Source organism: Heptranchias perlo, chromosome 36, assembly GCF_035084215.1.
Source record: "Heptranchias perlo isolate sHepPer1 chromosome 36, sHepPer1.hap1, whole genome shotgun sequence".
In the NCBI taxonomy this organism is placed as follows: domain Eukaryota; kingdom Metazoa; phylum Chordata; class Chondrichthyes; order Hexanchiformes; family Hexanchidae; genus Heptranchias; species Heptranchias perlo.
This window is the reverse complement of record NC_090360.1, coordinates 4,079,841-4,093,269: the sequence shown is the minus strand read 5'-3', so window position 1 is coordinate 4,093,269 and position 13,429 is coordinate 4,079,841. Positions and strand designations below refer to the sequence as shown.

Genomic DNA, 13,429 nt, shown 5'->3' with positions numbered 1-13,429 from the left:
CTCCGCCTTTCTACCTCTCTCTCCCTCCCTTTAAATCTACCTCTCCTGTCCCAATATCTCCTTATGTGGCTCGGTATCAAATTTTGAGTGATAACGTTCCTGTGAAGCGCCTCGGGACGTTTTGCCATGTTAAAGGCGCTATATAAATGTGAGTTGTTGTTGTTGTTGTTGTTGTTTAAGTCTATAAATATTATATAACACAACACGCTCGGCACGCTGGGCCTGCTCTGCCATTGATGTACGGTGACTGGGCTTGTGTAGGCAAACCAGTCAGCCGTTTGACACCAACAACCCATGGACATTAACGCTATCGTTGACCACTTGATGTGTCCGTGGGTTTTTTTTTGGTACTACTGACTGAGGGGTGGGATTCTGACCAGGACACTGTGCAGTGAGATATTTAGCACCCACCAGAACACCCAGACAGGACCTGGGCTTTGGAGCAGTGAAGGACAGGATTAGATCTGAATGTTCCATCCTGGCAGCTGAATTTTGTGGCAGGGTTCAATGCATTGAAAGAAAGACATGGATTTCTAAAGCGCCTTTTATGACCTCAGGATCTCCCAAAGCGCTTTACAGCTAATGAAGTACTTTTGAAGTGTAGTCACTGTTGTAATGTAGGAAACGCAGCAGCCAATTTGCGCACAGCAAGGTCCCACAGACAGCAATGTGGAATGATCAAATAATCTGTTTCAGTGATGTTGCTTAGAATCATAGAATCATAGAATCATAGAAAGGTTACAGCACTGAAGGAGGCCTTTCAGCCCATCGAGTCCATGCTGGCTCTATGCAAGAGCAATCCAGCTACTCCCACTCCCCCGCCCTATCCCCGTAGCCCTGCAAATTTTTTCCTTTCAAGCACTTATCCAGTTCGCTTTTGAAGGCCATGATTGAATCTGCCTCCACCACCCCCTCGGGCAGTGCATTCCAGATCCTAACCACTCGCTGGGTAAAAAAGTTTTTCCTCATGTCACCTTTGGTTCTTTTGCAAATCACCTTAAATCGGTGTCCTCTGGTTCTTGACCCTTCCGCCAATGGGAACAGTTTCTCTCTATCTACTCTGTCTAGACCCTTCATGATTTTGAACACCTCTATCAAATCCCCTTTAAATCACCTCTGTTCCAAGGAGAACAACCCCAGCTTCTCCAGTCTATCCACGTAACTAAAGTCCCTCATCCCTGGAATCATTCTAGTAAATCTTTTCTGCACCCTCGCTAAGACCTTCACATCTTTCCTAAAGTGCGGTGCCCAGAACTGGACACAATACTCCAGTTGTGTTCGAACCAGAGTTTTATAACGGTTCATCATGACTTCTTTGCTTTTGTATTCTATGCCTCTATTTATAAAGCCCAGGATCCCGTAGCCTTTCTTAATCGCTTTCTCAACCTGCTCTGCCACCTTCAAAGATTGAAAGATAAATATTGTCTGAGGGCACAAGGGAGAGCTCCCCCGCCTTTCATCAAAATAGTGCCGTGGGATCTTTTACACCCACCCGAGAGGGAAGACGGGGCCTCGGTTTAATGTCTCGTCCAAAGGCAGCACCTCTGACAGTGCAGCACTCCCTCAGTACTGCACTGGGGGTGTCAGCCTAGATTTTGTGCTCAAGACTCTGGAGTGGGACTTGAACCCACAACCGTCTGACTGAGTGCTGCCCACTGAGCCGGGACTGACACCTGAAGCGTTATATTTATTAATCAGTCTTTAAGTTATAATCCAAGTGCTTTCTCTGATCGAAATAAGTTTTTCCTCAGCAAACTTCATACTATTCACCGAAAGAGAAGCTTGGTCTAGAAAGAGAGAGGAAGTTCCTGAATCTTGGAAATCTGAGATGGGCAGGAATGGTAGATGAAGTGACAATGGCATCGGGTGCGTTTACCTAAGCATTTCATTGCAAAGATGGCATCTCCAACAATGCAGCACTCCCTCAGACTGCACTCGGGTGTCATCCCAGGTGATGTGCTCAATTTCTAGAGTGGGGCTTAAACACACAATTCAGAGGCAAGATTGCCACCAAATGAGCCAAGCTGGCTCTGAGATAGCAGTAGTTACGGCACGGCAATAAGGGTATATTGCACGGACTACGATTCATGGGTTACCACCTCTGCTAAAATAGTGGAGGAAAATCTCAGGCCCACACATTAAGCCTGTGCTCATCCGTGACCCACAGTGAAACTCTCGGGACGCACAGTTACAAGAACGTAATTCACGTTTAGGACCCAGCTCTGTAAAAACTGTTAATGTCCCATTTCCACTGTAGTTGCTGAATTCATGGATCTTTCTGGCCAATTTGCAGCAAATTTATTAATCTTGTCGAATTTTTTGCTCAGACTATATACTCGAGTCTCTCTCTGCTGAGGTCTGCAGGTTTTTTTTTTAAAAGTTAATACTCTCTCTGTCCTGGTGTAATCTGATCATAAGTTAATAAGGTTGTGGTTTTTTTTTAAAAAAAAGAAATTATTTTTCAGCAAATTTCCCAATATAATTTCTTTTCAAGCAAATTACTGGTGTATTTAGAGAATTCAAAAATTTCAGTCGCAGGGATGTCAAGATGCAGGGAGGACGTTCCCAATGGATGGGGAGTCCAGAACCAGGGGTCACAGTCTCAGGATACAGGGTATGTCATTTAGAACTGAGATGAGGAGAAATTTCTTCACTCAGAGGGTGGTGAACCTGTGGAATTCTCTACCACAGAAGGCAGTGGAGGCCAAGTCATTAGATATATTCAAGAAGGAGATAGATATATTTCTTAATGCTAAAGGGATCAAGGGATATGGGGAAAAAGCGGGAACAGGGTACTGAGTTAGACGATCAGCCATGATCATTTTGAATGGCGGAGCAGGCCCGAAGGGCCGAATGGCCTACTCTTGCTCCTATTTTCTATGTTTCTACGTCAAGGTTTGCTGCTTCCATGGAAAGTACGTGTCACGTAGCGATAAGTCTTAAAACAGGCTTCGTTGGAGTGGAAATCCGTTTAGGCCCATTCTCGGGCCTGAAACGGCCGGAGGGGCTTGAGGTCAGCCTGAAATTGGCCTCGTTAACGTTACTTGAATGAGCCCGTCACACCTCCACAGGCAGCTCACCCGTTCTATAAAGGTCAAGGTCGAGCCGCTTGGGCAAAGTGGATAACCGTGATCCAGCATGGAGTGACCGGGCCTTGTCGCGGGGGCGGGGGGGAAGGGGGAATTGCAGGGGCCCTGGAAGTGGGGAAAGAAAGAAGTCACCCGCCTTTTGGGGCAAAATGGGCAAAGGGGGAAAATAGTTGGTAGCCACACGGCGGAGCAGAACCAGCACAGCAAGATTCCAACTGCTCCAAAGACTTACCAGAAGTAATGCTTCTTGTCTTCACTCCCGGCTTGGAGCCTCACCAGGCGGGAGCGCAGGGTCAGACGCGGGGCTGCAACACCATAGGGCCGATTCCGTGACCAACGCCGCCACCTGGTGGGCACCGGCAGCGGAGCCTCACAAAATGATCCTGCCTGCACACCATGCATGGATTTGGTGTATCTTCATGCCGATTAACCATGTGTCAGTGCGCACGCACAGACAGACACACCCCTCACATCAGGATATCTTTAAAAGCTTCGTTCCCTCATGCTCTCCTTGGTGTCCTTTCACTCGTGCCTGAGCACAAAGGCTAACCCAAAAAAAACTGAGGAAACATTCAGTCGACAGGAAAATGCTGATCATGATCTAAGAACGCAGATACTGCAAGGCTGAACCTTCTGTCCTTATTTTTGGATGTCGATTTGATATAATTTATAGTTAAATAGCAAAACTTAATGACAATTTGGGAAGCAGAGAATTGGTTGGAGTCTCAGGCCTCGATTTTAACCTCCCTGCCCAGTGGGAATGGTGAGCGGGAGGGATTAAATTGTAAAAATTCTACCTCCCGGCTCCAACCTGCCACCTTCCCACCTGTTTACATCTACACTACCCGAAATCAGGCCATCGAGGAGACTCCCAGCAAAGGCAGGCGGGGGCCTAGTTAACGTTCAAAAGTCGCGACATCGATCGCATCATTGGCGCCACGACGTCGAATTAACCGAGTGCCAGGGGGAAGTCCTGCACTGGCGACTGCCCGGCAACTGATCCGAGACGGGAGGGGCCGACTGGCCAAGGTAAGTATTGAAGATCTGCTCCTTTTGGAATTCAGGAGGAGCAGGAGGTGCTCCCCCCACTCCCAGGCCCCTCATGGAGTCCTTGGGCTTCCGCAGCCCCGGCCTCTCCACCCACCCCCCCTCGCTCCCCTGCAAATCCCTCCCTCCACTGACTGCCACGGGTCACTTGCTGCTAAATTCCTACTCCCGCCCACCGGCCAGGCAGTCAATCTGACCAGGCGTCGGGCGGGAGTCTGCAGATTTTTACGGCGGGGCCTCCACATCCCCGGCCTTGCCCGGGTCATGGTTCCCATTACCGGGCTCTCCCACACCCTTCCCACCTAAATCTCGAGTTTCCCCTCACGTTGAGAAACGGGGAGACACGGAACAGAGACATCACTGGTGGGAGGATGTAATTACAGCCTCATAAATTTACATGGGCAGTTTCCATTATAAATGTGGACATAAAATTTTATAATGGAAAAAGTTGTCAAGATGTAGACACAAGATTTTTATGTATATATATTACAGATATATTTCACCGTCTCTTCGTTCCCCAGTCTCTGCTCTCTCAGCATTGACGTTCGACTTTCATTTGTCTCCCTCTCTCGCTCTACATTTTCCCCGACCTTAAGCTCAACTCCAACGACAGACAGGACTTAACAGGGGGTGCAGAGGCCGTTCATTAAAAGCTACGAGAACCTTTTGCCGACTGTGCCTTTTCATTAAATCACATAAAGTGCTATCACATCTGAAATGTCAAACTATTGACGTATTTTGATAATTAGTAAGAGGCCACCTGTGGTGAAGTTAATGCAGGTACCAGAATGTACAAGGGATCATTTATTGGCACAGTATTCTTACTTGACTCAATGAGACCCTTGTCACTAAGATGATTAGAAGGAAGGGTTCCTGACGTGACAATAGAGGCATTCATTAAGGTTTTCCTCCAGCCTCCCTTGATGTTCTTTCAGGCTGCTGCCCAGTTAAGGAGCTATTTCTTTCTTTCTGGGGACCATGACATTTTGCCATCAGTTTTAGGCACTCAATTTGACGTCACAGCTGTTAAAGGTTCAGCATTTATTAATCATCCGTTTACTGTAATCGTACATCAATTTCAAGTTACGTCAAGAGGCAGAACGGCCAAACATCAAGCACCTCACAGCTCAAAAAGGCACTTTCAGCGAAATGAAAGAGTGCAATATTAATATAAGATAATTACAGTAAAGAGGCTTTTGTAATGTTGTTACACATTTGGTGCAAAAGGCAATGATTATAACCTACAGGGTGTTTAATGAATGTCAACCCAATACGATTAGGTCAATATTATTTAGCACAATTACAATGATGTACTTTTTATTTAATTCTTAAACTGTCTGGGACCTACTGAAATAAGGTGCTATATGAATGAATTCCCAATGACACTAGTTTCCAAAATATCACCAATAGAAGCTTTGCAATTTGGAACCATCCTTTGCACGAAATTAGGTGAAATTTGCATTGATCTGCGGGCAGCTAAAAGTGGCTTTCAGTACCTAAAACCATTAAACACTATTAAAATCGCTCAAATGTTTCATAGAAGACCCTCACAGCTAGCAGAGAGGACAGGCCTTCGTCCCATTGTCCAAGCCCTGACCCAACAGGTGAAAGGACAGTCTTCCAGCCATTTTGCCACCTCCTCACTTCCAATGAAGGGGTTATTTTGAATGAGCTGCACATACATTTGCACATTGAGCAAGAACAACACACAAGGTGGATTTTTTCATATTGCCGCCAATGGCTGTGGAAAGCGGAGTCAGTGCCCCACCGGTGTTGTATTACCAAGACAACAGTTCCCTCCCTCTGCCAACACACTTACAAGAACCTGGCCTTGACGTATTTCATGTAGACATGGGCAATAAAACCCAACAAAGGTAAGAGGTCACTCCTTAATAAAAGGTGACCAATCTATCTTCCTACCATAGCAAAAGACTAGCTTGCAGCCATAATCAGGGCATCAATATTTATGAGGACTTGTGTGCAGTAATTAAGCCAGGTGGACTGCAATGTACTTTTCTGCTGCTGTACATTGTTCCTAAGTAAGTTGGTTGAGTGAAGTTTACCAAAAATTTTCCATAAATCTATTGGTACATTAGGTATGTCTGAATCTAGCCCAGTGGATCAAATGATGTACTGCTGTATTCCTACCTGTCTATAATGCCTTCTCGAGTCATTAATCATTTCGCAAACATAGTTTCCGTAGGGAATTGTTATGTACCGAGACTTGTCTGAAACTTACATTCCCCATTATGTTCTCCCAGTGGATTTGCTGAGGGTGAAACTCAAGGATACTTACGAATGTAAATTATAATCATGCGACAAAAGTATTTCTCTCTGTAGCCCACACGTTGGTGAAACAGTGCATTATGAGCAATACTCAAAGCAGACTTGAGATGCTCGCTGCCAACAATCCACTTCCTGTGAAGTTCTGACTACGAGCCTGCACTCCCGTGATTTAGTTGCAGAGTAAATCCTCCTCGATCTGGTGCAAAATATTTTATTTCTGGTTCCAGCACAAGACAATCTTTTGGTGCTTGATTGAGATGGCCAATAAATGCAGGTCTGTGCTCCTGTCTCGTGTTCATTGTGAAGTGGGACATGACTGTAACAAGGCTCATTTCACTTGGAATTTCTGCAGTGGGAATTGAGGGGAAATTTCCCTCCCTCACAACAAGCTGGATCTGAACCCTGAAGGGAATTGGAAAGATCTGTAAGTCATTCCTGCAGAATCCTTTTTATCGAAGTCAAAAAATCTCAGATGATTAACAAATTCTGGATTTTCTAACGTTTAGTGGCCGCAAAAAGTATTGTGCAGCAGCGACAAAATGACAAAAATCGATGAATTCACTTACATGACCAACACAGTGTAAACATATGCTGTCATTGTGGTGTCAACCATAATTGGCTAATTTAATAGTTAATCTTGACGATAAAGTCCCCTGATCAAATCAGAAACAATTGCGTTAATTCAAAGAATGTTTAAAAAAATAATAATCTTGTCAACAAATTATTATATGGTTTTATTTGGATGGGGCAAATTAGTTCATTTTAGTTTCACTTGCTGTTGGACTCAGAAATATTGCAAATCTAAAGATGGTCATTTCACAGCGACATATAAACATTCGAAAATGTCGGTCAGGAAAAGACCAACTGGTCCACCTGGCCTCTCCTTAGAGTCTGATGCCTCCATGATTCAGATACTTCCAATTCACCAGTAGGTACATAATCTCCTGGGAGAGGTGAAAAACCTGGAAAATTCCTCATCGACCCTCCTAAGGTGATCGACACTTGTCCAGAAGACTACATTGACCTTGACTTATATTACTTGGCACCTACCTTTCTTATGAGGTGATCTTTGACCCAGGCCAGGAACCGGTCCAGTTCTCTTTTGAAGGTATACAGCAAATCAGCACTCCCAGCATGAGCGGACAACTTGTTCCGTGGGTCGACTCTTCTCTGGGAAAAGAAGAGCCACCTGATATCACAACATAGCACCCAGGTACATTCCAAATGTAAAATAGCCAACGTGCTGTGCAAGAACCATTTGTACATAATGATTCAAAATGTCACACTGACATTTAGGGACATTACAGATTTATAGTTAAATCAGCATGGTACACCAAGTTAAATTATGTTGTTAAGAATTGTTATCACAAATCATACTTAACAGTAACAAGGTTAATCCCTCACCAAGAATAGAGCTGAATATGTAAGTAACACATTCTGTGGTATTTTCTATGGTGACCTGCATGGATGACTAGCCATGATAATAATGTCAAGCATATCCACACTTTCTCGTAAAACAAGCTCTGCCCTCTGGGGAGCTCATAGAAAACACTATCACCTTAACGCTAACTGTCCAGAGATAGATTCTACATTGCGAATGCCAACTGATGAACCAAGCACAATCGAAGATCATTAAGCGATTTCTAAATAAGACATAACCAGACATGATAGCTGTCACAACACTTAGGCCACTGGTAACGTAGAGCGAGGTTGTCACATTGAGAATACTGATGGGTTGGTTTGTTATCGTGCTGTTGAACAGGAATTCGAAGAGTCATGACAGAGGTTTGGGGCACATTCTTATAGATGTTGATTTGGCCTCTTAGCATTGTGCCAAAAAGTATCAATCAAGTATTTGTGGAAAGTTCAGGCTGTGGGTTTCAGTGTTACAAAGCCTCAGCTATTTTAACACAGTGCACGTACCTCAACTACTGGAGCATTTCAAGGACTTTCATGGAATTATAGCACTCCTTTTAATGATGGTAATAATATTGAAGACAAATGTCCAATATCACTATGCACACTTGCTGTGGAATAACCATTCTTAAGTACATCATATAATTGCTTTGAATCACTGCCACTTGCTCTCCTACAAACCAGAAGATCATTATCATCACTGTTCTCACCCTATCGATTGGACACAGTATCATTCCAGTGAATCTGCACTGCACCTCCTCCAAGGCCAATATATCTTTTCTGAGGTTTGGTGCCCAAATCTGAATGCAGTATTCTCGATGGGGTCTGACCAAGGCTCTGTACAACTGAGGCATCATTTCCTTCCCTTTGTATTCCAGCCCCCCTTGAGATAAAGGCCAACATTCCATTCGCCTTTTTGATTACTTTTTATGTTATAAACTGGATAGCCAGGTGGTGAAGGATGGAATACTAGAGCCTGGTCTTCAGTTGCTTCCAAGCCTCTATTCACAGAAATCCACATTACACCCACACCACACCCCAGATCAGCTCTCTTTTCAATGGATACAAGAGAGTCCCCAATTGATATGCACCACCTGAATACAATTAACACTAATTGATATAAAAATCATATGGATACAATTAACAGATTCCCTTCTATCTCTTTAAATAAAAAAAATTAAACTTCATATATACAATACAAACAAAAATTTCAAAAATCAAAAACTTCCATACTCTGTACAACGTATACTATTCAAAGCATTACATCGTGAGGCGACCCTTCTCCAGGACCCCGAATAACTTCTCCGTACATGTACCTCTCTTAGTAAAACAATCCAACAGTTGATGGCTTAAATCCACCCATTTAATTTTAGAGATTTCCTTTCTCTCCAGCACTTGTTTCAACCATCAAGGTCAATCTGTAATCTTTTTTCACTCACATTTTTTATATAGAGTGTACATTATACCACAATGAACGATTGTCTACATAACATTCAATGGGTATACTATCTTGTCTACATGACATTCAATGGGTATACTATCTTGTCTACATAACATTCAATAGGTATACTATCTTGTCTACATGACATTCAATGGGTATACTATCTTGTCTACATGACATTCAATGGGTATACTATCTTGTCTACATGACATTCAATGGGTATACTATCTTGTCTACATGACATTCAATGGGTATACTATCTTGTCTACATGACATTCAATGGGTATACTATCTTGTCTACATGACATTCAATGGGTATACTAACTTGTCTACATGACATTCAATGGGTATACTATCTTGTCTACATGACATTCAATGGGTATACTATCTTGTCTACATGACATTCAATGGGTATACTATCTTGTCTACATGACATTCAATGGGTATACTATCTTGTCTACATGACATTCAATGGGTATACTATCTTGTCTATATGACATTCAATGGGTATACTATTTTGTCTACATGACATTCAATGGGTATACTATCTTGTCTACATGACATTCAATGGGTATACTATCTTGCCTATATGACATTCAATGGGTACACTATTTTGTCTACATGATATTCAATGGGTATACTATCTTGTCTACATGACATTCAATGGGTATACTATCTTGTCTACATGACATTCATTGGGTATACTATCTTGTCTACATGACATTCAATGGGTATACCATCTTGCCTATATGACATTCAATGGGTATACTATCTTGTCTACATAACATTCAATGGGTATACTATCTTGTCTACATGACATTCAATGGGTATACCATCTTGCCTATATGACATTCAATGGGTATACTATCTTGTCTACATAACATTCAATGGGTATACTATCTTGTCTACATGACATTCAATGGGTATACCATCTTGCCTATATGACATTCAATGGGTATACTATCTTGTCTACATAACATTCAATGGGTATACTATCTTGTCTACATGACATTCAATGGGTATACCATCTTGCCTATATGACATTCAATGGGTATACTATCTTGTCTACATGACATTCAATGGGTGTACTCCCATTGTACAGGATGTCACTCAAAATATCTGCCAAATAGAATCCCATATCCATTGTGTCTACAACAGCCGGTGTTTCAGCAGCCAGAGTACTTTTACAACCCTTTTTATTTTCTTAGCTTCCCAAGCTAAAGGTCAACATTTCCCATTCTCACCCATAAGAAACACCATGAAACCAGCTGCACTAGAATACCCATCAGGAAGGTTAGATTATGAAGCATCGCTAAAGATAACAAGTTTTATTTTCTTTGTGTCACCTGAGGATGGGAACTTAAGTACACATTTATCTATATTTAATTTTTTTTATTTGTCCTTAAAACATTCTCTAGTATGGGGTGTTTTGTTGAAATACTTAACTCCAAAACTAGCATCTGGTCTAGTCTGAGTGCACAACCAGTTCAACTGACCAATCAAGCTTCATAATTGCTCTGTCTCTTCTTTAGATATAACATCACCTTTCCGTGATGACCTTGTACGATTCACCAGGACGGGAGTAACGCTCCCATGAAAATGTTGCCAGAAGAGCCAAAAAGATTTTTAAGATTACCTTTCCAGCAGTGGGAGAATCCACTCGAACATCTGTATCGCCCAGTTTCTCTTCAAAATCCCTAGCTACCAACCTCACTTTAGACTTAAGTCCCATCTGCAAGGACTTTTTCAGTACAAACCCATCTATGTGACAAAGCTGGTTGACCCTTATCTGTTACCTCAGAATAAACTCCAAATTCTTTCCAACTATCTAACTCCCTTTGTTTTGCCTCTCTTACTCATTTATCCTCAAGTTTATTGGCAGCCTCCAAAACTTTACGATCATGAGGACTTCTGCTTCTAGTTCTGTTCTGTGGTCTTTGTTTCAATGTCTGACCTAGTCAAGCTATATCTTCTACTACTGCGAGATCTCCCTCTTTCATCTCTAGTTCGTGATTGTTTTCTGTCGTGAGATTCACTTCCGGACTCCCTATCACTACTTGTACTCCGATTTCATACTCTCCACTCTTACCCCATTCTGCCAGTCCATGGACCTTCCTTCTTGGCAATCATCCTGAACATTCAACCAATATTTAAACTTACCAGTAGCTTTGCCTGCACGTTCCAAAATTGTCGCATCCTTCCATTCATTTGTCACCTCTGGAACATATCACCCATGTACCCATTTTGGGCAATTGTTCTGTGGACATGATAGCTCTGTCATGTGTTTCTTGATCACTGACATTATCACTGTCCAGCCCTTGATCTACCTCAGTTTGTACCTCAGGAACCTCATCAAAAGAATCATGAACATCTGAGGCACAAACTGCCTCGGTTACTTCTATCAACTGCTCACAGTCTGAGATTTTATAATTAATTCCAATTAATCGTGAGGAATGAACCTTAACAGTTTGATTGCCATGTTGGACAATTACTGTCTTACCATCACGACCTATTACCTTACCAGGGCCTTTCCATTCCCTATGACCCTCTCTTTTATAGTATACCAAATCTCCTGAATTGAACTTTGTTTCAGATGGTCTTATATGATGCCTCAGTGCTCTACGAATTTTCTCTGATATCTCAGCCTTGATAAAAGCCCGTCTCCCTGCATGCATTGCATTTAAATGCTCAGAAAAAAATGGCACTAATTGTAGTACCTTCTAGAGCAGGAGGATTATCAGAAAGAACAGAAGATAATTTGGGATTGCTCCCATTGACGAATTGGTAAGGACTATATCCTCCAACCATCTGAAGAGAATTCTTTGCATGAACTGCCCATGCTAGGGCAGTTGACAATTTACACTCCGGTTAATCAGCCAAAATTTTATGCACCATGCTATCAACCATGATTAGAATCATAGAATCCTTTCACAAAAACCATCGCTAAAAGGACTCTCAGCTGCTGTATTCATGACAATTGTATTCATATTCTCACACATATCTCTTAACTCTGTTAGCGAATTCACCTCCATTATCGGTCAAAAACTTTGCTGGTGTCCCAAGTCCAGTCCCCATCTATTTATCTAGAATAACCTTCTTCTCCTTACTATATATTAGTGTAGAAGTACTAAATCTTGTAGCTAGGTCAAGAAAATGTAAGATGAAAACATTTCTGTCTTCGTCCCATACCTTTAGGTTCATGACAACTACCTCCTTAAAGTCACATGCTAATAGAACCCTTACAATAGGATGTGGGGCATCCGTCTACACTTCTTACAGATGTCACAGTTCTCACTAATCTCTCCTATGAGCCTCGTATATTCCTCATCAACTACAGCTGCAGCTTTTAGCAGGATCTTTAAACATTGACAAGTGGGGTGGGCAAATTGACTATGTAACTTTAAGACAATTTGGGTTTTTTTCTCTCTTATCCTTATCGCCTGATGCCATGAATACTTGCCCAACACGCTGATGAGAAACCTCAGGTTTTATTACGGGGATACAATACTGCCCTGACAGGGTAAACTGAAAATCATCCGATTTCCCAAAAATGATTGCCTCATCATGTTCCATGTCAAGTTTCATTTTTGCCTTTTTCATGGAAGATTTACCTAAATGCATAGGAATCTCACTAGAGACTACATCCCTACTTGCAAGTTGGCTTACTCCAGCTATCGTACATGGAATTACCACTCTCTTAGTGACCTCAAGATGTTGTCAACTTCAAATCTAAAACATGTAGAACTTTTATATTCGTTAACCTTGCATCGATCCTCACTACTTAGTGAATCAAGATAACATTTTAACCAATCCACCCGCGTACTGTTGATGTAATTTACTATCTAACACCGCACAATTAAAGGAATCCGCGACTAATACATTCATCACAGGATTAAAACTCCCTGTGACCAGTATAATCTGTTCATATTCATCATTATCTTCAACCTCTTCCTCATGATCTTTATCCTCTTCCTCAGAACTACTTCCTTCATGTGTCAATTCAAAGACCCTGCGTCTTTGCTCTGGGCAATTTGCCTCATAATGACACTTAGAGTCACATCTAAAGCATCCACTGATTTTTCCTTGGGCATTCCTGGGATTCAATCGCCCGTTATTGCTGTCAGAATTTTGTCTTCTGTTGATAAAACTG

The 13,429-nt window shown here is 42.2% G+C and overlaps 1 long non-coding RNA gene across 1 annotated transcript; it reads right to left on the bottom strand.

The window, feature by feature from the left end:
- Positions 1-6,617: 6,617 nt before the first annotated feature.
- Positions 6,618-7,586, bottom strand: LOC137303944 (uncharacterized). Its single transcript, XR_010958481.1, has 2 exons — positions 7,473-7,586; positions 6,618-6,824 (listed from the first exon to the last, which is right to left on the bottom strand). It is a non-coding gene; the product is annotated as an uncharacterized lncRNA (long non-coding RNA).
- Between the last annotated feature and the right edge of the window lie 5,843 nt (positions 7,587-13,429).